Below are 23,854 nucleotides of genomic sequence, written 5' to 3'. Positions count from 1 at the left end.
TAGTTGTCTTGGTTCTAAAAGTTCTAAATTCTTGGTTCTTTGCGCAAATAATTCTGATCTGATGTGTGGTGGCCTAATGTGTGTCACACACGGTGTTACTCCAGCCGTTCAACCCGACTTACACCCAAAAAATCGTCACTGAATCTGGCCAACATCAAAGAAATTGACTCTTCGATGAGGGAGACTCCAATAAAATAACCAAAACCTAATACCAAAGATAGCGGAAGGCTCGCCTCTCGCTAGCCCCCTGCCACGATGTGTTCAAATACACCAAGCGATATGTGGGCACATCAAGTGCTGTGTTCAAGGTGAAAGGGGATTGTTAATAATGTGGACTAATGACCCCGAGAATTGCGAGAATTATACCACGTAAAATTTACCTCCATGCGGTTACTCCTGGAAACCGTCATGATAAATTCCTGGAGAATTTATGATGACGGGCAAACTAGCCTGACCTCATGTTCATCTTATCATCCTCCACTTGTGTCCCGCCAGCGTAAACCGTTAGAGCAGAAGGGTGAACCATTGCATTATCATCCATAAAAAAATAAAGAGCTGCCTTCGCCGTAACCTTAACAATTGAAAAAGCATCTGACTATCTCATCCGGTATAACAGTAGAGACGGTATGTTACATCAAAATTCAAGTTCGACAACGCCAGTAGCTACCATTTGTGGTGGTGACTGTACCAACATATGAGATAAGTGTTCCTTTCCTGTCACGGAAGTGAGCCGGCTTTGTTAATTTAGTTATTACCGGTTTTAGACCAATTTATTTAATAGTTAGCTAATAAGAATTTATGTTCATTATGGTTTTTTACACAACTAGCATTAAATCTCATTTGTTTATTACTTAGTATATGTATATGTATAACAAAGTATTAAAAAAAGTTTTAATATATATCTAAACTTGAATTGAACTTGTTATTCTTTAAAAGGAACCCATCGATTAGAGAACAACGATCTTATAGACATAAATCACATTTTACATTGAGGATTAAAAATTAAAGATGTTTCTGAAATACATGGTTCACCTAATTTAAAGTCCAATAAACTAATGCTAAAATCAACCTTGTCTGTATCTATAAATCAAATCAAACAATATTGGAACGCACAAAGCAAAAACAATACATCTGAATAATAATGTATAACGACATAAGCCAACCCATCATATAGGGGCTGGAACCTGACGAGAATGTATTATGACACACATAAGGAAAAACATTAGAAAGCCACAGATCAACAGATTATTCGAAATCTTTTCTAACCTCAGACGAAGATTATAATTCGCTATAAAGATTATAAAATTTGAAATGAAATTGCTGAAATTGAAGATATTATTTGAAACAAAGTGTTTTGACTCAGAGGATAAAATTTATAGAGATGTTATATTTAAAGAGCTTGATATGAAGTAAACAATTAAAGCTAAATAATAAAAACAAATATATAGAGCCTATCAGTGAATCATGAAATGAAAAATAAAAGAAATACACCTTGAACCTGGTTCACTTTTTACCAAGTCAACGTCGAATACACCATGCCATCTTCAGGTTTTCCATAAATCTAACATAGTAAAGCACGAAACGAATATATAAAGCAATAGTTTTACCGAAATTGACACGAATTAAGCGATATTTTTTTTGTTATAGTACTGTGTAGATCCTAAGTAAATTAATCTATCGTCACTAGTTATGCAAAACCATATATGAGAAAGAACTGTGCAAAATGAAATTATGGTCAATATATTTGATTACTTAAAAAGACCACAAGACTGAAAAATTGAAATCAACGGCTGCGACTAATGATTATTATTTTCTTAATGTTAATCAATTTATTATAATATTGATAGTCAGTATAGTGAAATTATTTTAAAAAAGATGATGCACTAAAATCAGGTAAAATCGATTCAGCCTCTGATATTGAACAAATTGCTTTCAGAAATGCCGTTAAATTTGTTATACGTTATGCACAGGATTCGAGTCATATTTACTCCATACAGAAAGATCTCGTAAAGTATACGTTCGACTAAGGATAAAATTGTGTAATATACAAAATCGACTTCAACAGAAGTAGATTCAATATGCATTAGGGGAAGACATTCTAGTTTATTAAGGAACAAATCAAGGCAGTAAAGGACAATATAAAATAGAAAACTGTAGTAGGTATTACTACAATATATATACCTAACTTGAGTTTCTGAATAACAGAATAACATAAGCCACAAATATTAACTAAGAAATATCATTATGTATAAGAATTTAAAAATATCATTAAAATTCTTAATGGGGATTGGTTGATGGATTGATCTGCTCATTATAACTATTTATATAAATAAGTACACTACAATCAGTACTGTAACAACTGAAATCTAAAATATTTGAAGTATAATGTATCAAAAATAAATAAGCAAACGATGGTAAAATTATATTAGATAATATCTAAAATATTCATAGGTATATAATATATCTGTATTTTAGTAAAGTCACATTCGCCCAACGACATTGGAAATGTTCAAAATTCTCGAAATTCTCACGGGAAAGTATGATAACACATAAAATACTAACCAAAATAAATAGATAAATAAAACTATTGCAGGCAGAATTTGAAATATCTACAGCAGTTTCGATGCAAGAAAGTTATGAAAATTATTCACAAGGTATTCTAGATGTTATGCTTTATGAAACAACTTCTTATTAACGATGCTTTAATTATTAATATGTTTGTTCATCACGTATGGTGGAATTTAAAGAGACGTCATGTTGGTTTTGTATAAGTATTTTAAGATGGGAAATAAAAGGGCTGCCTCGTCGCGCACATGTGTGTAGCTTTTAGAAATTGTATTATTAAATTTATCAATGTGAAGGATTAGAAAGGTCGAGAAGTGACATAACATTTTGGCGTAATCGTATTGCAAAGAGATATCAACTCGGCTTTCTACATGGACGAATTTATATTTTTAAGACAACTAATGAAAACTTTTTACATTCTTGACGAAAGTTTATTTGAATACCTAAGGATATTTATAATTTTCCTTATGAATTTTTATCTACTCTACAATATTTTAGTAGATATAGTAGATATTCTCTTCGAAATGGCTTTTTAACACCTTCCTTCATTCCTTCGTTGGCAGGTTTAAGAATAACAAAATAATACATAAACTCTATAAACAACTGATTATTAAAAAAATACTATAGTATATATTGATATCCGTCATACGTTGGAAATAGTTTTATTTCTTAGCAATATCGATTTAAACAGACGTTACCTTTTTAACGAGATTACAGCATTTCAGCTCTCCGAATTATTAAAATTGCTGAAAAGTATTAAACAACTGACAAGAATAGCAACTGTATATAGATAGTATATTTGAAAACTAATGAAGCAAAAACTATTTGCTATCAATGAGCTTTCATGACATCTAAATGAGAAATATATAACCCACTCATCTTTTATACAAATTAAGTCTCGTACGCACGTACGCACAAGGAACATTTATGATACAAGACTTTACCAGGTTCTTTTAACAGCGAAATACAACGACATTCACAACATTTGTACCTACCCAGGTGAATCACACAAAACAACATAACCTGAAACTCACCATTGATGATTATCTTCTTTGGTCATGATGTATTCCAGAGTAGACAGACATTTCATGACTGTGTTCTGCTGTGTTGATGAACATAATCAACGTATCCTTGCTTTGTTGAGTATAATTCAATCAAATGCAGCAAAGGATGAGCAGGCTCCTCTTACCACTGTTTATTTAAAGGAATTTGAGTTAGTAAGTTAGCAGAGTTTATAATTAACACACAAATTCTCCTACCTACAAATATTGTGAATTAAGATAATACTCGTATATCTACTACTGGACAACGAGGTTCGAAATAACAATGAATATTTAAACAATAAATATGATTTACTGGAGAACAAAAACAATATTGATATAAAGAAAGAGAAGGAAGAGAACTTTGTATAATAAATTAATAATGGTAAGAACTAGTTATTCTGTTAGAGTAGTAACCATTCAATTTCATTATACCTACTTACGGTACATACATAAGTGTCAATGAACTATCTAATAAAAACAGAATATAAATATTTTCCCAATTGTTTCTCATTTTACCCTACTATGTAATTTTATAATTCCTATACGATGTTACAAATTAAATATTTTTAATAAAAGAATCTCTTAATAATTGTAAACATCTTAACAAATCGTCAAATATCTTCACACCAATATTTATAGAAAGGTTATGGAACTTTCCAATTCCATTTATTTACGAAAAGCAATTCAAAAACATAACAAATAAAGATCGACTAAACAAAATTATAGAACTTTAATAATAAAGTAAATAAAATAATTGATTGAAAATAGAAAACATACATCACAGCACATAGACACATCTCATAGACGTTACATAAATGCGAACTTTATTTGACATCTCGAAAATATAAAAAAAAATCACAACGAACACGTGCTCCATAAAAATTATAATACTTTTCACAATATGAAAGAAATTCGAAATTGAAGATTATTTTATACCAGTTTGAGTTATAAGTAAAAAATATAATTGTGGGGTTGTTGTGGGCCTGCATAAAAAATCATATACTAAATATACGGTTACTTTCTATTTTTAAATGGGTAGTCCGCAGTAAATAATAGATGGCTAAAGATAATGATAGATTGAATCATAAATACACGTATTGCCTCACTTGATGCTCATTTTGTTTGAGTTATAAGCAAAGAATTTCTTATTGTAAATATTTGCTTGGTTATAGATCAAATATAATGTATATGAACAGAAACACCTAATAAGATTTCTAAAATAAAAAATATATATCCTAACAGAAAATAAAATGTATAAACATTGGCGATAATATACGAATAGAATCAAAAGATTAAATTTTGGCAAAATGAAATATATACGATGCATTTATATGCATTGAGAATGTTGAGGAGTAACTCAATAAGGCCAGACTCAGACTTTCATTACACGGATCAGTTGGCTTGTAATATGGATCACCGGGTAAAGCCTTTCTAGAGCCTCTAATGATTACTAGATAGCTTCCTTGCATCCAAATATTGTAACTTCTATAAGACATAAATACTAACATAGATTGTGCTTAATTTTACAAATAACTAATAATACGACAACTATTTAAAAAGAAATTAAGACTGTGCATTAATCACTAAAATACATTACAATATACATAGAAAAAACAATAAAAAGAATAAGGAAATCGTGCTCTTATCATATCATGCATAGCGTGACATCGACCGTGCGCGTGCGCAACTAACTAATAAGCTGTCTATGCTCCAAGCGGCTAGTCTACGTGAGATATGCTTCCGGTGGTTCCCGGGAAAGACTTATTTATGCGGTGATGTTCCGCACTGTTCACTGTTCGTGTAAGAAGCTGTGTTACCAGAGCATGAGCGGTACAACCGACAAAATATTTCTCTCCGGAATCACGACGGGCAGACTGTGTATAAATGGAGTGCCTCACTTACCAAACTTCGGAAGATGGCAACTAAGGTGCTCCACCACAATTACCGCTTGCGTAACCCTGGGAAAAATATTTTTCTCCGTGAATCTAACGTGTAAGTAATTTTTATAACAGTGGTTGTTCTTATACATAAGGGCATCATATCTCAACAGTTACTCCGTGAATCAATTGCTCAGGGGTGTGATATTGTCTTACAATTAACATGCTCATTTTACTTTACTAATAGGTACTCAGTGAAGAATTAGGATTATTTTAACGCTATGGAAGTTTAACTTCTGGTGTCTGTATTTACTTTAAAGAAAAACTGAATTTAATAAATTAATCTACTTGAATGTAAGAACTTGAAATAAAACACTAGGACCGCTATTCGGTACTAATTATATCTATAGAACTAAAACACAAGTAATATCTATTTGTAGGTATACAATCTAACATACAATTGCAACAATTGGTTACTAATATTGTTGATAGAACAATACTTCAACAGATTGAGACAATAGTAAAAGTATACGTAGGTAGATATATCGGTGTACATACTAATAGTACAATACATTAAAGCGTTATAATAAAATGTAATGGTATAAATCTCCTTAAAACTATCATATTTTTTATTTCTTTTACTCTCTAGCCCCCGTACTTATAAATAATATTATGATCTGAACAATAATTTTCCTACCTTGTATGTATATTTTAACAACAGTTTTGGCATAAAATATCAAATTAGTTGATCTATAAGTACAGGGATTAGGTGATTTGCTGTAACAATCACACAATTACCTGAAAAATATTGCAAATCAATAATAAACCAGCAAATATTTTTATATGGTACACTTTAAATAGTATGTAGTATACATTAACATTATATACGTGCTATACTATAAAAATAGTCTTACGGGGAAAGCCAGTGTTATATAAATGGAAGTGTAGATTTATTTTATTTATATAAATACTGTTACCTTTTTGGATAAAATTCTAAAGATGGTTTCAAGTATTAGTATGTCAAATTCATGACTGTACATAAAGAAGTGCTGGTATGTGATGTTACATGTCACGATGCGATGCTGTGACCTGTGTAACCATGAGAGATGAGTAAAGTCTGTCGCATTTACATTTTAAAAATAATTTTAATATATGAAATGACGACGTTCAAAATATAATATATTTTGCTTATCACTCGATTGTATGGTAAAAGTAAAAAAAATAATAAAAATTTAGCAGAATCTCTTGAATTACTTACATTATTATGATGACCCGTAAGAACCATGCAAAACACCAAAAAAGAAAATAATTCTGCTGGTTTCACCAAAAAATTGCCCAAGTTTAATTATATATGAATTCAAAATGGTATATATTTGGCGAAATAACTAAATAAAGGATTATTTGCCAAGTGGAAAAGAGTAAATTACCAGGAAGGTATTTCATATAATTATTGTTGTGTAAAGGCTATGGTGTAATGAATGATTATTAAACACTATTATTATTAATTGTTATCGTCACATACCGTTAGATGTCCTGCATTATAAAAAAAACCGGAATTCAAAACGTCATATAAAACAGCAAGTAATACGTGCTAGGGAAACTATATTTAGGCGACACTTACTATACAATGCAGGCATGATGATATCGTTATGTGATAAAGAAACCTTGTGTAATACTGCAGACTGCAGTTTTCTATCTTTAGTTTAAGAAATAGACTAAAGGCAACGTGGAATGATGTAGAGCTAAATAAAGTGCCCGAGAGCGAGATTTTCGAAAAGATTAAGAGTATAAAAATAAACTTCCAAGAATAAGGAAAACTAAGATTTGTTTAATATAGAATATATTGATGGTAAGAACAAGAATAATCATAATAATCAATAATGGTATTATTATGAGTATAAACGACGAAAATCAATGTTATCAACAAAGATCCAACTTGTTTGTTGTTATTATAAACAAATTTGTCAACAATATCCAAATAGGTACTCATTATAATTAAATACTACACGCATTCTGAGATAATTAAATACTGAAACCCAAGTACTATACAGATAGTAAAGAGATTGTATTCGCAAATAGACAAACAGATAAGATTTTTTTTATTTATGAATTGTTATAGCCGACTATAAAATAATATAACTAACAATTTAGATGTTTTGATGAATATTAATACCGCAAGACATTGACCTTCTACATACACACATACATAAATATCGTCACGACTATGCTCCGAATTTGGGTAGTCATTGTACTATCGGCGTTACAGTCAACGTAGCCCTTGATGTGACTACATTTTGATGAGAGTATCAGTTATCTTCTATTTTTAAACAGAATTATTGTTTTTTATTATCACACTCCGACAGGTCCTTGTACTAGGTACAAAGGTATCCAACGAGTACACAACTCATATGATGGTAAACAATTGCGATAGACAATGAATGTCTCCAATACATGACGGTTATGCGTGCATTGCTTGCAATTTATTACGCCTTTTTTATAGGCCCCACAGTGCAGTGCACAGGAAAAATCTAGAGACATGTACAGCATCACGGATATTACTGTGACTCTAGATATATTCGTATGCTTTTAAAAATACATAACTAATGTACTCGTATGAATGAACAAAAAGAATTGGAAACGTTAAGAAAGAAGAGAAAGTTAACTTTCGATTTTCGATTAACATTTTTTTTCATTGTACCTGTATTATTAGATATACCTATTGTACCTATATACCTAATAAAATTTTAATAGTTAGCTATAATATAATACATACAATATTATATGTATGTATACAAAAAAAATATGAGCGATCCTTATTAGAGCAGTTTTAGAATTTTTGTCTATCTGTCAATGTATTTATATATGCATCACGAAATAAATACTAATAACTACTGAATAGAACTGAATGTAGTATTCATCGATACACGTCTAGATGTCTTAGACAATATTTAAAACATCAGGTCCATTTTACCTTATTCCGTGTATATTAATCCGTCCGAAAAAATCTAATTCCGTGCGAAGCAAGGGCATGTCGTTAGTGACCAATAATAGATTTCGTTGCTGTCTAAAGCTAATCATTGATCCTCCGGTTTATTAAAACACGAAATTGTATCTAAACTGAAAAGCACATTGTTAAGCAAACAAACATGCATTGTAGAGCGGAGCAGGCGCGGTGTCCGGCTTCGGAGGTCGACTCTCAATGAGCACTCGCCAATTGAGATAATGGTCTCAAATGTAGATGATTACTGACCCATCCATTGGAAACTAGCTGTTAGAGGCTAGTTGTGTTCGCGATTTATAACATTATGTGCCGATATAGACCTACTATTACATTAAGTTAAAGTTACGCGTCGGTACTTAACATGCGTTTACATGCCATCAATATTGTTCGTATTTAACTGAAGTTGTCGTCTAATAATAACTAGTAATTTCATGCTTTTTGAATACATGTTATATTGTAATATTATATATTTAATAAAGACATTATTATAGACAAAATGCGTCGCGGATTTAAAATGAATTTAATTTTGTAGCATTTTTGACAAAACTGTATTTATAGTATTTCTATGAGCTAATTACAATTCTACTACTTATGTTACATTATATAAACAAATTTATTCACATTTATAATATCACAATACATTTTATTTCAATAATAAATTAAACCATTTTGAATATTATATTTACAGAATCGGTATACGTCCATTAATATTCCGTTATATTTCAAATGCTGGAAATAGAAATACTGTATGTGTGTGGAATATATGGAATACATGAAACATTCATGATTTGTCTTTACAAATGGTTTACCTGCAACTGCGACGTGTTATAATTTTATCATACCAACATGATGCATTTGTATTTACAAATGTGAATTAATTATTTAGTATAATGTGCTAAGGTATGTTAGAAATATCTACTACTACTATAACCTAATATGTCTTAGCACGTTAGAAAATCTTTAGTGGTATATCTTTGAAGACGCATCATAAAATTAGGACTAAGAATGGTTGTTCATTTTTGTATACATTTTTGTTTAAAAAGTATAGGTATCATTCTTAGAAAAATAATTACTTAACAAATCATATAGTGCTTGGAGAAAGAACACCAAAAATAATAAAATATAGGAAGCTATCTTCGAGAGGTTCAAATAAGTTCGTATGTATATACGCAGTACAAAAAAGATTACTTTTTTAATAAAAGTTATATGGTACATTATCCACATTATCCACATAAACATGTTTTACTTTCATTAATAAGAATAACTGTTTTAAAAAGTTAGCATTCCCCGGTCGTGAAACAAACAAAAATATTTTTAATGTACCATTAGGTAGGGTCAATAGTTCAATTTTAGTTTATTTGTCTGTTTATGTATTAACCATGAGATGTTCAATGCTGTATACACGAGTATAGCTATATCGATTATATGGAATACGAAGGACATATAAAAAATAACGTTTTTTATAGTGATAGTAAGTATGTATAATACTTATCCTTAACATATGTTGTAAAGACTGTGAATAAATAAAACATTTATTATTTACATTTTCTATTGCTTTTTATGAAATTCTGTAAATGCGATTATTTATGTTTTGAAAAACAGAGTATTTTCTTTGAACCCAATTTACTATCTTCAATATTTAATATACCTACCGTGGGCCACCTTTTCACTCAGTAAATAATGAGATAGTCATAAAGATTCAAGTAGATATAAATTTAATTATATGTCAAGTGTTGCATTTACCACGATGTTGAAAGTTAACAATGCCTCTGACAAACTTGTCTGGAATAACGGTCATAAAGGTGTACCTATATACTTATGAAACATCGTCATGGTTAATATTCTGTGGAATCGAATACTTTAAGATATGTCGCTTCTTCAGTAATGATCAGACATTTGTTGTTAATTGCTGTTTATGACATAATTTTATTATTATGAGAGTGCTATAAAATTCAATGTACCATTAAGACTGCGTAGCCGATGATTTACACAGTAAGTTTCGTCGTAACCAAGATTTACGGTGTCACACAAACGGTTATTTTTGAAGCAGTTCGACTCTCTTCACACTTTAATTATAGACGTACATACAATATAACAAAATATTATTTTAGTCTTAAAGTTGCCTTGAAAAGTTGAACCGATCAATGATTTAAGTGTTCGTGGTCATAATATACTTTAAAAATACTACAAATATATTACAGTACATTTAGAATGCAAGTTAAATGCCCTATTGGGAATTTTCTGATGTAAGTACATATGTATATTGTAGTCGTTTCTAATTGCCTATTGAGAATTGTGCCAAGGTATTGTACTTTTGTTCAATTGTGAGAGAGGTTAAGTTTATTACCGTTTATTTGTATCTCTAAAAGTATCTTTATTGTGATATATTATATAAATCATATTAAATTTTATTCACAGTAATATGAAGCCGTAGTGATCAGTTTAGTTTGGCTATATTAGTATATTTAATATCTTCTATTTTTTTAAACACCGGTTTAACAATGAGTACTTTAGATATAGTTATGATGAAATAATATTAAATATTACCTATTTGATTGTTTGAAGAGTTCAATTACGATTTTCTATATTTCAATATCATCATTTGTAGTACCTACTGTTTAGATATATAAGGAACAAAATATTTTTATTAGAGTAATATAATGCTACAGTTACTTAAGTCTAAATTTAAAATATATAACCACATTTCCATGGGAAATATCAATCACGATTGATAAAGCTTCAATAAAAATTAATCTCATAAAATCCACAAAGATTGGCACCAAACGGCGTCGTAGAAATGTCAACGCAGAGTGAATGGACTCGAGTTTTTGTTTATTTATTTCTGCATACGTCCGCATGCATGTGCCAACAGAGCAAAAAGATCAGAAGACTTAAAACAATGAAGCCATTAGCCGCAGCTATTTCCTGCAAACACAATATAGATAATTAATAATATTTATGAAAGTGCAATTGTTATATTCGCTTTAAATAGTGACTTCGATTATAAAAATAAATGAGTTAGGTTCCTACCTACTGCTTAGGCAGTTATTTTAAAGCGAGTAATTTTAATACAATATACGTTTTACGATGTATAAATAACTAACAATCTAATTAAGATTGATTAGAATATTTTCGTAGTTATAAACGTGAGGACATTGACATCGGTGACGAATTTGTCGGCACATCATTCTTGATGCAACATTGTAACGACTCGGCCGTCTAATTGTGCTAATGTATCTATTACTAATTCGATAGAAGAATACTTAGACTATACGAATCAGTCACATGATAGGTATGCCATCATGTTGTTTAGATATTATTAAACTTAATTTATTATTAGAATTAAGAAAAAGACAGTGATGGAAAGTAAGCAATTGACGTAAAATTAATTCACTATTAAATAATTTTAATTACTATTACTAGTTCAGAAATATAAGAAAAAATCTTTAAAATAATTAATAATAATGTAGTCAGGACAATTATAATATTTATTTAATTTCCTTTAGAATGTCACATTAAAAATGGCTGCAGTATGATGTGGACGATAACACCTAAAGGATAGGACTAGGAAAATAATAGAGTATGACCTCTCTGAGTAAGTTCCATAATGCGTACTGACCCTATTAAAACAGTTTATGGTCTAGTATCATATTGTATCTATATATCAACACAGCCTAAATTACATGGCCAGGCAATAGTATCCTATAGTCCAATCCCATTTAAAACAAAGACCGAATTCTCGTTCCTTTCCTTCCTACACGAATTTTAGTTTATCGTGAAAGTACACTAAAGGCTTTCTTTTTACTCAACTTTCGAACATTTGGGGCATGCTCTTTTTACACACCAAAATCGAAGACTACCTTCGGTTACCTTATCAGTTATAGTACAACAGCTCTAGTTTCTATTTCATATTCTGTTGTAACTGTTATTCCATATTGTTTGGTTACTTTTCGCATGATGTGAAAATTATTCACATGGCTTATCAGCTGAGATTGGAAGATTGGTCAGCCGATAAGCTGGGTCATGTGACAGGCGTGGGAATGATTCAAACGTAGTAAACCATTTATCCCGTCGTCTGGGCAGGCTAAGATTGAGAAGTAAAACTTTCAGCTTCTTCCTTCTGACAGAAATACAACATTAAGTTGTTTTGGTATGGATTCAATAATATACCTTAGATACTATAACGGGGAAATCACTTTAATTGAATATCAGAAAAATGTGGCATCGAGTAGGTACTATGGGATCAATTTGTCGAAATGCAAACTTTTACATTGTTAATTAAAGTATATTTAGTTAAATTACATAATAAATAACCTTCAATAGGTTCCTATTTTCATTCAATATGCTACACAGCCCCTCCTAAACATGCTGTTACTACTGTATCCCACAACTATCCAAATAATGGCATTAACTCATCTCATCTTGCAGAAAATATATATATATATATATATATATATATATATATATATAAAGATATATATAGAAAATCTTTCAAATTCTCTTGTATTACTTATGAAAGGAGATATTATTACTGCGTAAAATCTAGTAATACAAGATCTAGTCAAAATATTTATATACTCCACATATAAAAAAAATTCAAGGATCTAGTCAAAATATTAATTCCACATATTTCGTTTACTATAGAATATATAATAGTTCTCCCTTTCAATAGGACGCCACTGAATACAATCCCGAGCCATTTGTTTCTTACTACCTTTAGATATCATTCAACTTTTTAAACTATGTACATGAATCTACTTTCAAATTTATTTACTTATATATTAATTATAGTAATTATTATGTGAATAATATCGATGCATATAATGCATCCAATGTTAGTATATCTATCTATGCCTGTGTAATTACGCGTTATGTACTAAAGTTCAATGACGTGTCGCGACTCCTTGCGTTAGTTTCTAAGTGCAATAATGCTATCGCAACGAGCAGTTCATCAGCGGGATGCGTGTGCGCAGCGCAAAGGTCAACAAATAAGGTTGTGACGCATACTAAAGTTTTAGCTAAACTACATTCCCTGTTATTTTGACTATCATAACTAATTTAATGTATCAAATAAATATAAATCTATATCACATTCAAAAGTGTGCTTGGGCAGTTCTTTCTATGCATTCTTGATATCATTATGACACAAGTAAATAAAAACATATTTCTTATTGATTACATTAACTGATTCTAGCCTTTTACTTAGGAATATGCATTGCGAATTAATTAGTAACAGTAGTATCTAGTAGAGTACTACCAAGAAACAACTCTATTAAAAATGTATTTGTTGAAAATTACTTCCTCAAGATTTCATCTAAAAATAATATATTTTATAATGACATTATTTATACTAACTGCATACACAAAAGTAAAAATTACACTAATTAGCGAACTCTAAAATCTGAAAAATATCAATCTATTAGCAAACCTTGAAATAATAGAAAATAGGAAAAATACCTATATTAAAAGTTTATGTGGCAACCCTATGAAAAGACATCGACATACAAACAACTGCAGCGGAGTGTCACTCAACAGTCACAATCTCGACGCAAATAATCTCCGATGAGTCGAATATGTTAACAAGACATTTTCGGCTGAAGTATTTCTTTCATTAAAATGAAACAACTTCTTTCAGTTAAACATCAAATCGAACAATTGTTTATATTTTCTATTTTCAGATACCTATTTTCAGAATAAAAATTAATAATAATTAAATCCATAGAAATAATATGAATGGGGATAGCTATCAATCTGTTTGTTATGTATTCGGAACTAAGCGGTTGATAGGATATTAATGAATATTAAAAATAAGGTCTTAAAAAACATTACAACACGGACTCTCTTTTATAAAAAAGGATACAAACTCTGCCTGAGTTAATATAATATAACAGTAGATTCGTTTTATTCGTATTTAGTAAATATAATGTTTTTGGTTAGTATTATGCTATTATGTATTCACTGCTGACAAAATAAACAAGACTAGACACAGTAAAGTATCATGTATACACTATCATGTATATTTTTTATTATTTAAATATAAATATAAAAGGCGGAGGTAAAATGTAAAGTATTTTGGCTACATAAAAATAGCACTGTGTTAATTTTCAAATAATACGAGTACAAACAATATCGCAAGCAGCAAAAATATAAACAGAAACGACGTTATTTTGTGTTTTGTCTACATTAATGACACTTCACTTCATATTTAAAATGTTATCATTTAAAATGTTACAATTTTTATTTAAATTTAGACCGACATTGTAAATACAGAATTCTATAACGGTCAACTGACAAATCGGTGATAGGCCAAACTATTAAAATTAAAGGTGAAGTCTAGATATACCAAAATATAGTAGATTTGTAATAAGTAAATCGAATTAGTATATTTCGAAATGCACTTAATTGAATAAAAAGACAACCGCCTAGCCTGAAAATTTATTAAATGAGGAAATGTGGAAACAAAATATTTTGATATTTTCCTGAAGTAAAACGGCTTAGATCATAACTTAAAAATTAGTATGGAGCTAAGACAAGAGTAAAACTGCGAATATGCTAATTTAATCAACAAATCAGCAGATTTGGCGAATAGATTATTTTAAAAGCTGGATAGTACATACAAAGCCTTCTAATATAATGAGAAACAATAACAATCGATGTAAATTGGTAAAGAAATATAGCTGTAGTAACTAAGTTGGTTAGAATTACAGTGATTAGATTACACAGCGCATCTCATATTTTGTCAGTTTTAAATATAGGTAGCAATTTATATAAAAAAGTGACAGTGCTAGTATTTTGTAAGTTTCATGAAAAACTGAAAAGTTTGTAAGAATGTTATATATATTTTACTGCAATAGTGTTCTTATCATGACATCGAGATATCTTGGCTTTCATCCAAAACTTTCACTCAAATAATGGGACCATTGCATAAAATTGTGATAACATTTGCGATGCATAAAATCGCCATTTCTTTATTATCATTAAGGCGATGGATAGAGATATAGTATGGATGTAACAATTTAAAAAGTTTTTTTTAAGAGCTTGGCTGGCTACTTTAGTAGTCCCGGTTCTACTAAAATAAAAGTAACCAGCCAAGCTCTTAGGAACAAACGTTTACTGAAAGTCCAATACTATCTAAGAATAACTAATAACAAATCTGTTGATCGGAAGGAGAGGGGAGACAAAACATAAGGAACATATTAAGGAAAACATGTATTGATGTAATCAATTTTAAACCAAATAAATGAAAATCTCAGCCTCGAGTAAATATATTCGCTCTATACAATGCACTAATTTACTTGATGCAAGACTTTAATTTTTTAATCTAAATTTTGCTTTAGCGTATCCCTAGACACACAGAACCCCTGTCCCGAGTCGTGCGAGCGTGACATGGTGTCTGGGAGGCTTCCATTAAACGTCTTTAAAGTCTAGGGAAACTACCATTAATTGTGGCGGACGCAAGTCTGCATAAACTGACGTTGGCAGTGCCTAAAACCTTAATTCCTACCGTCTAGTATATGAATTAAGTGTCGTAGGTTTTACGATATTATCTGCTGTATAAGTAAATACGCAGTATAAATATATTTATGTACACTTCAATGAAGATACAATGTTTTATCACAAAAAATATCCTGACTTATCTGTATTTATCTGAAGTGTTTATTATTTAGTATTATTACCAACTATAGATAGCTATAAGTTTATGCTAAACTCCTAAAATTAAAAATCAATTTTAATAAAAATATATATATGAACGAAAAAGAGTTGGTTGTATTTTCAGGGTAAAACTATTAGATGTAGTTAGTAATATTAGAAGTATGTAGAAAACTAAATATTCTTGCATGTTGTCAGCAATTTGGATGGGTATATTTACAGCTGGATTCCAAAGTGGCATCGATATATCGATTCAAACATTTGTTCTAATATGTTCTTTCCGATAGGAAACGTTTTGAGATTTAGCTGATGTGACAAATAATATCCTGCTAGTTTTTTCTTACAATGACGCGGGGCAAAAATATGTGCAAAAACAATTAATTTGTATTATGAACTTGCAAAATCCTGTCTTCGTAGATCTATGTACATGATACATGAAATCTATTTAAATAATGGTCAGTGTCTACACAGTGATTGTTCTCTTAATCATCGACACGTCACATTCATTTGAATTCATTTATTAGCCTCCGTCTAATTCGCTTACTCTGTACCCACAGAATAAAAATTATTTGTTGGCTTATTGAGATAATTACTTCAGCCCGCATTGATCTTAATAAAGTTTCAATTGAATAGTGTATAAGCCATGCTCTGTGGTCTATATTAATACTTATAAATGCTACGTCATATAGGATTAAAATCATGACCAAATTATTTCCTTTGAACTATAATAAAACTTACAGTGAAAATAATACATAACATTTGATATTAACCTATAAAAATAACGTACTCAAGGTCGCTAGTCGCAAGAAATGCAAAATAAAATTTAGTTCAAACAAACAGATGTGCTTGATCTGGCCGAATCGCCTGAATCACATTATTTTCATATTGAAAATATGTAACGAAACCTTAAAATAAGCAAAGCAAAGAAGATGAGAACATCTTCAGTTCATCTTACTGATATAAATAGATAGTTTTACTGTGTGATACTAAATAATTTTATTGTAGAAAAGCGACTTCAAATTTAATTTGGCGGCGCTTATAATTTATGTATATGTATACCTATGTATATTTTAAATATCCTATATCAGTCTACATCGCAATGTTACAAATCGGTTATATCGTTTATTAAAGGATAATAGTTAGGTTTGAAAAAGAGAAAGAGAAAAATACACCTGAAACCATAATCATAATATATGCTTATGCTGCTAAAGAATTAAGTTGTCATACATATCTATCCTAAATCGCAATATACTCGTATATTGCCCTTCAGAATGAAATATGCACACATTGTGGCTTACAGAACGAGAGTCTCTAGCATGAGAAAAATATAATATAAATAATAAAAATAGATAAAAACACAGAGTATATTTTGAACAAGATTTCCCCTCAACTAGATTCATAATAAATTTGTCAGTCACGGTCAAATGCAAGAATAGGAGAATATATTTGGTCAGTACGTGGCTCAACACGTGCTAAGTACTGGTAAAATGAATATATATTCTTTGTTCAAATAAGTATTTCAACATAATAGATTTCTCCAAAGATTTTTAAAGCATTAGGATTTCTCTAACGCGTCGTCTACAGATGTATTATATAGGTAGTTAAGTAGTTTGGAGCAGTGACAGCTCGATTTGTGGGAAGCTGGATTGCGATTGGGATATCCTAAGATAGAACTCGGTCTAAATTCCATATTTTAAATTCTCGTTAAGTTCTTATTTTATACTTTTTTATGGAATCTTCGTGCTAGCGATATATTTTTTATTTATTTCTTTATATTGCTTTATTGACCACTTAAATTGTACAAATGGTGGACTTAATGCTACGCCATTCTCTCCCAGTCAACCTTTGGGGTGTATAGAGATACTTGAATGCGGTTAAAAGAAATAATCGCAAGAATATAAAAACAGATTACTCAAATAATAAGAGTAACTTAATGATGCGGGCATGAATAAGTACAATACAGGTTTATAATAACACTTGAATTCGCGTATACCTATTTGAGAAGTTATTATTAAGGGTATTTACGATGGTTAGTAATGAAGATCAATACACCCTAATTAACCTTATCTTACTTATATAACATCCAACATATACTTATTCTAGAACTAGAATATACTCTGTTCACCATAAAATAACAAAAATAGTATATTAACTATTAGTTAATATCATTATTAATTGTACCTACCTAATTATGTGTTTGGGTATCTTTAACCAGTTTATCAAATATTTCCTAATAAAATTATTGCAAGTCTAATTACCCTGACTTTTAAAGGCCTATTGCCATAAAATATAAAAATATGAGTACTCATAAAATCATGACCTAGAAGAGGTCAAACTAATATAATAATATGTTGAGTTAATCTATTAAAAAGTAATTAAGAAATCTATGAAACAATCATATCACGCGGAACATCAATGCCATTACGTACTTTTTTAATAGTGAATTCTACTACAAATTAAATAATTAGACTGACAATAATAATTACCTACTACCCATTATTTCAATTAATGTAATGAAATACTAATTATCACATACAATGATAAATTGAGAACCCGCGGTATGGCATTTGAGAAGAGACAAAGATAATTAATGCACGCTACGTGAGTATACTCGAACCAGAATCGAATATAGATACCAAAAGTTTCAAATATTTGCTTACTCTTGGTATAAAAAAATATCTCTATGCTTCGAAAGACATTAAATGAAATATGAAATGGCTGTGCTGTATGCTATACCTTACTTGAGAATGTCAGATATCAATAAATCTCTTTGTGTAAAAAGTAGATAGTTATTTTATTACATAAGTTGTTAAGGCCCTTAAGCAGCAATAGTATCCAATATGTAAACACTTTTTTAACTTGTCACAATAAAAATTATTGGTAATATGTGAAAATATTTTGAGTAGTCAATAACCTAAATGTCACAAAGTAGGTGTTTATGTAGTTATTTAGAATACAAGAAATAATCTATTCATCGTCCTTCCTTCTTTCGTAAGTTCTTCGCCGCGTCTTTGTACATTCTTTATAATCTTAAAGAACTAGTGAACGGATTTTCATGCGGTATACGTAGGTACATCAACACAGGTAATTTTATAGAAAAGTATAATATGGTATTGAAACTGTAGACAGTCGCTGTCACTTAATAAAATGAGCAAAGTATATAAACATACAATAAAAGGCAAGATTAAGATTCAACGATTATACGGTTTCATTTGATCTATATTTATCGATTAGCTTTCAATGAACGTGGTAAATATAAAATAACAACTTGACAGGACTGTGCAGGAAATTTGGATCGAATTAATAGACTGATGTTTATAAGAGTAGAAAATATAAAATATATTTTAACAATATATACGACTAAACCAATGATGATGATAACTAAAGTGTTTACATATAATGGCGGTATCAAAGTTTAGGATAGGATACATTATTATTATGAATCTCATATTAGTACCTACAGCTAATATTTCTACCTACAGAGGTAGAAATAGTCGCTAATAACTTAAAAAATGCTATAAGTTTGAATAGTAGTATCTGAACACTTTATAAGGCTGTGATATAATAATCCTAATTGATCGAATCATAGTCATAAAGACCATCTAGTATAAAATAATATGTGGTTGTCCAGATTTACCAATCTGGGTGGCGTCCGGCGTGCCCATTAGAACGTCAATGTCAAAGTTTAAAAAATGCCAACCATTTTCCATCACGCGTTACCAGATTGATGGTCATTTCCAGAGTTATAAAAAAATGAATGATCTTAAAAAATATCAGCCATTAAATCTTGACCTTATTTTTTGTAATAAGACTCGTAATTAAACTGTAATCGTAAATGTGTTTACTACATTTTTCGTGCGGCCATCTGCAGATACTATATAATATAATTGGTGTCATTTCTACGTCAGTATTCATCTGATAACACTTGACGCAGTATATGATACGTAGATCAGTATCACATAGGTGAACTCGACAGTCTGTTTTACTCGCGTTTATCTGTGGTACTGTTTATCGTCACAAACAAATAGACGCATTATGAAAGCATCTACATACATGTAGGAAACCATTTGAATTTACAGTATTTCATAGTCTTCTATTCCTATGATATTAAAACAGGCCCAAACATTTTTGCTTAAAAATAATCATTCTCAAGAATATAAATGCATTACATTAGCATTTATATTCTTGAGAATGATTATTTTTATCGGTCTGGATCTTATCTTTGTATATTATGTATTTAATCTATACATCTATCTATACATACAAAAAAATTGGAATGTCTGTTTGTAATATTGAGATAACCGTTGTTTTTACTACATGCATATTAAAATAAATACGGTACATACACCAAAAAACCACGTTTTACCATTTTTGTCTGTCTATCTGTCGTTCTGTTTGTTCCGGCTAATCTCTGAAATGGCTGGACCGATTTTAACGGAAGGTTTTTTGGCAGGTAGCTGATGTAATAATGAATAATTTAGGCTACTTTTATTTTGAAAATTTCTTTTATTTAAGAAAAATAAAGTTAAAATATTATTATTAAAATAAGTATAACATATGCTCCAATAATGATACTTTCGTACAATACATGAAAAATAAATACCTAATGATTTTCTCCGAAAAAGTAAATTTCTATAAAGAAAACTTCAGTAGTCTAACTATACATACCTACATATCTATAGAAACTGATACCAAATTGTGTTGTTATTTAGATATTCCAAAACGCCACGGTTTAGTTAAACACAAAAAAATAATGTCATCCTGCTGCCCGTTTCACGCCGATGTCAATTAGCATGTCGTTTGAAGATGCGTTGCTACTAAGTCGAACATTCAATACGTTACATCGACCCTAATATAATGCTGTAAATTAAACTCTATAGCCACGATATTACTTCTCATTATAGATATACGAGATGCAATATGTGGCATTTCATAAAAGACGACAGCTAGTCGGTTGCATGGAGTCGTGTGCGCGACATATGAGTAATGACAATAACGCAGCAACGTGTGTCTAAGCCGAATGGTCCCAGATGTGCGTCTGGATACGGATTGCACCAGTTATGCAAGCCACATAGTAATGTTCATAATTACACAAACAAGAATGTTAATATATATACATGCACATAACACTAAAACCTATAGAAAATTTAGAATTCCCAATACTGCGAATATGAATAATATTTAGCATACACATGAGTATATCATGTTTATCTTCCGTATAACTTTTGTCTAAATACTATAAAACTATTGAAAGAAATATAAAAAATATCTTATTCTTGAGTTAATATTTATATACCTATTAATTTTTAGCATCTAGTGCGTGGATATTCGATAATTTAAGACTTGTAAATTGAACTACACACAATAATCGATATTCTTTCAAAACGACTTCTAAAAATAGATTGTTCATATGAAGGTTTTACATTATAACTGATATAACTTCTCCAATGCAATTTCTACATGGAATAAAAAATATTAATGCTTTACTTCAAATTGCTCTTAATTTTCGGCTTTATGCTAAAGAATGTCCAGTACTAAAAAATAAATCTCTCCATTTTTAAAAACTACATAAGGTAATTAAATGTAAAGTCTCACAATGAAAACAAAGAGATTATGAGCAGGCAGATATGTAAATTCAAGACCACGAAAATGCCGCAACATATGACGTAAAAGTGTAGGTAACATTACAAATAATAAATTGTGTAACTTCTAGTAAAACAAGATTACAATTTGGTATTTGCAGAGTGACAAATGGAAACGTAAATCAAGAAAAGCATTAAGCACTTAATTTAAAAATATTGTTCGTAAATGGATATTTTTTTACCCAATATTGATCTATCCTCACACTATATTATTACGTGACAAACCTATGGATGATTATGCAAAAATGGAAAGACGTGAAGAGGGAAGAGTTCGGTTGATTGGTTGAATGCGTTAATCTCAGAAACTACTGGAATAAAAAATCTTGAAGATTAGAATCTGAATATAGTCCAATAACACTCATCAATCATCATCACCATGCAATATTCATACGTCAGTCAAACTCGAGACATCGTCCGCGAGGCAAAGTCCATTGACCGAACAAAATAGCCTATAATCTTTTTCGTACTAAATACTACGGGTATGCACAATTTCAATTTCGGTTACGCCGTTATTGATTGCCTTTCAGGTTTAAAATTTATTTATAAATATTATTATCAAAGTAGTGGTTTGTAAACATTTATATTAATAACAGTTTAAGAAAGTTCTTTATCATAGTTGTTTCTTAATAATTCTAAACTACCGTTATGAACTCTCAAGCACATGACATGCGAGTGGGTCTCTGTTTTTTTCTACACGCTCAGTGACATTTTATCGTTTGACGACACCAGAGAGAGATATAAAAAGTGCCACTTTGTGAATAGCGGAGGAGGCAATGGTGTGTGAAGAGCTCACGCGTCTGCGCCGGTGGCCTTAGCGTTTGTTTACCTATATTTGTTCATTTCGTTATTTTAAGTAAATCATTGATACTAAGAATCCAATTAAATTAAACCGAACAAATTAACAAAATTTGTATGAATAAAAAAATCATGAGTAACAACTAATCATACACGTCGGTTGGTAATAAAACCGATATAATAACATAATACTTTCTTCATATTCTGGCCTATGTTGGTTTAACGTATTCATTCGCCCAACTCTTACTAGTACTAGCTGTGACCAGCGACTTTTAGCGACTTTTTCAGATTTTTACATATAAAATAACTGTTTGTTCTCCTGTTACAATCTGTAGTTAGCGTCAAATATAAATAAGATCCGAACTAGCATTTAGTCCCGAAAACAGACAGACACAGATTATTACATTTAAAATATTCTTTAGTGTCTAAGAATAATCGCACTCTAAATGGTCAAACAATTACTGTTAATGTTAAATATGTAATATCTAACTAGTAACTTCATCGATCCAGGCACCTTATTTCAAAGAAATGTATTTTCTTTTCTATTCATATGTAATATTATGTTATCTGTGGTACAGGTAATACTGTACATACTCGTACACTACCTAGCGTCACATAGTAACAACCCTACACGGTTTCAGAGTAAATAAACCGCATTACTGTCCTTTATTACCAGCTAAAAGCTAAACGATACTCTGTGATTTATTATTTTTTTCAGAGCTTGATTTATGTGGACTAAAGAAGTGTTCGCATGCGCACACACATGTCTATTTGTGGCTAGGCCGAAATAACTGGCAAAACGAAACGTGTATCCGGTCCCTAGTCGTCGTACTGTTTACGCTCGCAAACGGCCAGTGCGCTTTGTAAAAGGGATTATACCACGATTTGTGGTAATGCGGTTGCTTCTTCACTGGTTATATTTTTCTTTGACCACTCGTTATCTTTTCCATGTCATCAGTTGGTATTATGTTTGTTAACGTATCGCATACTTCTATATGTAAGTCATACAATTTATTTCAATTAAGAAATAATAATACACAGGTATAAATAATAATACTTTTTGGCATATTCATACTTCTATAGATAATTAAAAAGTTATTGAGGCTTAAAAATTATCTAATATTAACGTAATATATTTACAACTAGTTTACAACTCACAATAGTCATGTTCTATGAATATTTGATTTTAGAATCTGAATAGTTCGTTGTTATTTTACAAAAAGATCTTAGAAAAACCACGCTATTTTAATATAGCAGAACTACTACACTACAATGATGTGA

General features: G+C 30.3%; 2 protein-coding genes across 4 annotated transcripts in view; one reads left to right on the top strand and one right to left on the bottom strand.

The window, feature by feature from the left end:
* The window catches only part of LOC131848493 (RNA-binding protein Musashi homolog Rbp6), a 516,162-nt gene that overhangs the window by 484,851 nt on the left and 7,457 nt on the right, over nt 1–23,854 (bottom strand). The window lies entirely within an intron of this gene.
* Nucleotides 17,637–23,854, top strand: part of LOC131848492 (isocitrate dehydrogenase [NADP] cytoplasmic) — a 40,205-nt gene continuing 33,987 nt past the window's right edge. Inside the window, exon 1 of the mRNA XM_059198375.1 lies at nt 17,637–17,641. The gene's annotated coding sequence lies outside the window, so the exon portion shown is untranslated. The remainder of the gene's footprint in view (nt 17,642–23,854) is intronic.

This window comes from Achroia grisella, unplaced genomic scaffold (genome assembly GCF_030625045.1).
Source record: "Achroia grisella isolate CSIRO2021 unplaced genomic scaffold, CSIRO_AGI_Agris_v1 utg558, whole genome shotgun sequence".
In the NCBI taxonomy this organism is placed as follows: Eukaryota; Metazoa; Arthropoda; class Insecta; order Lepidoptera; family Pyralidae; genus Achroia; species Achroia grisella.
Note: the sequence above shows the minus strand (reverse complement) of the source record. Positions and strands in the feature narration are given on the sequence as shown.